The sequence below is a fragment of the Montipora capricornis genome, chromosome 8 (genome assembly GCF_036669925.1).
Source record: "Montipora capricornis isolate CH-2021 chromosome 8, ASM3666992v2, whole genome shotgun sequence".
NCBI lineage: Eukaryota > Metazoa > Cnidaria > Anthozoa > Scleractinia > Acroporidae > Montipora > Montipora capricornis.
Genome location: NC_090890.1, coordinates 18,168,060 through 18,172,360, shown reverse-complemented (window position 1 = coordinate 18,172,360; position 4,301 = coordinate 18,168,060).

Below are 4,301 nucleotides of genomic sequence, written 5' to 3'. Positions count from 1 at the left end.
TAAGTGATCATTCTCTTGTTTTTTTGTCACGTAAGACTCAATACTGCCGTACTGGCCCTCGCGTGATTGAAACACGGCAATTTAAACACTTTAACAGGGAAAATTTTTAAGTGACCTCAATCAACTACCTTGGGCCAATGTTGATTTGTATTCTGATCCCAATGAAATGTGGCGTATATGGAAAGAAATGTTTCTTGGTTGCGTCGATAAACACGCACCACTTAAATCCAAAAGAATTCGAAAAAAACGATCTCCATGGATTACCAGAGAGTTACTGAACAAAATCCGAAAACGAGATTTTCTTAAAAAGAAGGCAATCTCCTCCAACAACCCGGCTACATGGGATCAATTTAGGTGTGCAAGAAACCAGGCAAACAACGCAATTAAACTCGCAAAAAAACTCTATGTTTCTGATAACTTGGAAGCCAGCAAAGGTAATTTACGCAAAACAGGGAATGTTATCAACGAGCTAACTTCACGTAACAGTGGTAAGTCAACGAATATTTTGGAGATCAAGGTAGATAATAAAATAGCAAGCAACCCTATGGACATTGCGGAAACTATTAACGATCACTTTACTAATGTTGCGCAAATATTAGCACAAGATATTCCTGCTGACGACGCTAATCCTGAGTCTTATTTAGAGCCCACTGACCATTCGTTTTCTCTGCAAATTCCGAGTGTTGATATTGTTTCTAACATTTTGTCGAAAATTGATGAAAAGAAAGCCACCGGTCTTGATATGATTCCGAGTAAATTGTTGAAAATGGCGGCTAATATCATCGCGCCCTCTCTTACCTCAATATTCTCAAAGTCTATTCTAACTGGGATATATCCAAACGATTGGAAAACGGCCAAAGTGACTCCACTTTTTAAAAGGGCATTAAATCTGACCCTAACAACTACAGGCCAATATCTGTAATCCCTATAATTTCGAAAGTTTTCGAAAGAATTGTTTATAATCAACTTTTCCATTATCTAGATGTTAACAAATTGCTACTGGGTTGCCAATCAGGGTTCCGTTCTCTACATAGTACGCTCACGGCTTTGCTTGAGGCAACAAATGCTTGGTCAGTAAACATCGACAATGGCCTTTTAAATGGCGTTGTCTTTATTGACCTTACTAAGGCATTCGATACCATCGATCATGAGATCATCTTGCGTAAGATGTCATATATGGGTGTCGATCAGGCGGCCATAAAATGGTTCTCGTCGTACTTAAGTGGCCGAACCCAAAGATGTAATGTCAGTGGCAAACTATCATCTGCTCGTACCCTCAGTTGCGGCGTGCCGCAGGGTAGCATATTGGGTCCTTTGCTATTTTTAATTTACATTAATGATCTTCCCAACTCCCTGCGGGGCGCCGTACCAAGAATGTTTGCCGATGACACCAACCTTACGTTATCTGCTAAAACGTTAACAGAACTTAAGCTAGCTCTAACCCCTGAATTAAATAACCTTAGCAGTTGGCTGAAAGCTAACAAGCTCAGTCTAAATGTTGCTAAAACTGAGCTAATGATTATTGGATCAAGACAAAGGCTATCTGCCCAATGTGACGATGTAGTAATCAGAATTGATGACCAAATTATCAAGAGAGTCGTTCATACCAAATCCTTGGGTCTTACCATAGATGCTCACCTCTCTTGGGGCAAACACGTTTAAGAGATTTGCAAGAAAGTCTCTTCAGCTATAGGCGCCCTAAAACGTGTGCGGCCATTTATATCCAAAGAAACTGCAATTCTAATTTATAACACCTTAATTATGCCTCATTTTGATTACTGCAGCCCCGTCTGGGACTGTTTGAGTGGTTACTTGAGTGATAAGCTTCAAAAATTACAAAATCGCGCAGCCAGAGTTATTACTAAATCACCCTTTGATGCGAGCTCAAACCACCTTCTTTCCACCCTCAGCTGGGAGAGGCTATCTCTTCGCCGAAAGAAACAAAAAGCCTTGATGATGTATAAAACCATGAATGACCTTGCTCCGGATTATCTACAAAGTCTTTTCTCTCAGCGTCACTCTGCTTACAACTTAAGAAACTCTGAGGGAAGGCTGACCCTGTCCAAACCAAGCACCAATTATTTGAAACGAAGCTTCTCTTACAGCGGGGCCATGCTATGGAATAACTTGCCCAAAAACTTAAAAAATGCTGCATCCGTTGAGCATTTTAAGCGAAATATCAAGAAGGTAGCTGATATATCGGATTCCCACACGGCAATCATGTAAAGCAGTTGTAATTAGTTTTAGTTTTTAACTTAAGCTTAACTGATGATTTTCCGTGTTTAAATAAAGATTTACATACATACATACATACATACATACATACATCCATTCACTATATATATATGTACATAGAAGCAATTCAATGTAAACTCTCATTGTACCTGAAGAAGGCTGGTTTGGCCAGCCGAAATATAGTACACCACTAAAATCAAATCAAATCTACGTTGTATCGGCTCTTGCCACTGATCCAACGTACACCGACAGGAAAATTGTCCACGGTTGCTTGCTTCAAAACCCTACTATTGTTATTGCGCATACGTTTTGCGCATCTCGAGATACTCGAATTTCCTATGGATGGTGCTTATTAATACAGGGATATTTTTGCGCGGGTCAAAACTATGCGGATAAAGCAGAACTTAGCAAGTGATCATGGTATCCAAAAAGAAAATTGGGGGTAGCCACGCCTTCTGCAGAGATAATTAAGTTTCAATTTGGAAAAGAACGAAATACATTATTTGTATTTTAAAGCTTTTTACAAATATTGTTGATTAATTATCTTTGAAAAATGCGTGGTTATCCCCAAATTTCTTTTTAGATTTCAATAACACTCGTTAAGATCTGCTTTTCCCACATACTCAGTAAACCGCGCAAAAATGCCTTTGAATTAGTAGGCACCGTCCTTAAGAAGGTGTTGTTTTGGAACTCGCCCCAGTCCTTTCGCGAAAAAGGATCAATTTAAAGCCAAAATTGCCCCTTTACCATCCATTATCATAGTGTCGCAAAGAAACGAGCACTGTGACTCCCCATTTTTAATTGTTTTATTTACTCGTAATAGGTACACGGAAAACATATTTTAAGGAGACACTAAACGCTAAATGACCGCACACTGGGCTGCCTGTAGTACGTGTTACTCAAAAACAGAAGGGTCTGAGTTGGTTGGTATTGAACTGCAGCGTTCCGGTCAATTTTTTCAAGTCGGGGGTAATTAAGACCATTTAAGGGTCACCCAGAAGTCGTGCCAGCAGAGGCCCTTTCGCTCAAACGTTGATACGACGAAACAGATCTTTTTCTGAGATTAAAAACTTGGCTACCAGCCTATTAATCATTTGTCAGAAGAAAAAAACTTCCTGTCATCTTTAGAAAAAATAGACACGCATCGCGTACGTGTGGTAGTGCAGTAACACAGCGCTTTATTCCATATTGTCAACTGAGCTGCGTTTTGTCTTCCAGGATTTTAAGTTCAATATGTCGCTCTAATAGTACACGATAATGTTTTGGTATTGCATATCATTGTCGTGCCATGGTAAAAGTTTTAGGTAAATAGCCCCCTGAGAAGACATGTGGTTACTAGCAAAGTACTAAGCCCAGAAAGATTGAAGAAAATAAAAGGGAATCGAGAAACACTGGCTTCTAGGCTGACATGTTGATCATTTCCAAGTTCCCTCACAACTTTTTTTCACCACAAATTTAAGCATGCACTCTGAGCGTCCGACAGCTTTGTGATACAAAAGCTCACTGAGTTAACCCATGTCCGGCGGGATTAGTATCTGGATGGGTGACCTAAAAAATGTACCACTTCGTAACAGAAGCATAGAACCGAAAATTCTATTTTAACGCCCAAAAATGCGAACTAAGCAAGGTACAGATTTTGTTAGCTAGCTTTATACAAAACAAATATTGATGCAAAAGGAAATAAATATTGATAAACAGTTTTTAGGAAGAGCAGAAGGAAGTTTTCAGGATGGTCGATCGAGAAAAAATATTTTGCCATCAGCAACAAAATTTACGACATTAAAACAACACTAATTTTGAACTGCGAATATGAAAAATTACTATCAGCGAAAACATTTTGGCAGATTTTTGCTACATTCAAATTTGTTATTGTATTTTTGGCTGCACAAGTAAATCGCAAAATCGAAAGTGACATCGAAATAGCGGGCGCCGTGATCCAGTTACCGCGACGTGTTTGCTCGCGAAACAGTGAAGCATCTGTGTCAAATGATGGCAAGATACCGGGTTTTTGTTTTTGGTACTTTTATTTTTCTTTCAAGTGTTATAAAGTTTAATAAGAAATGTGC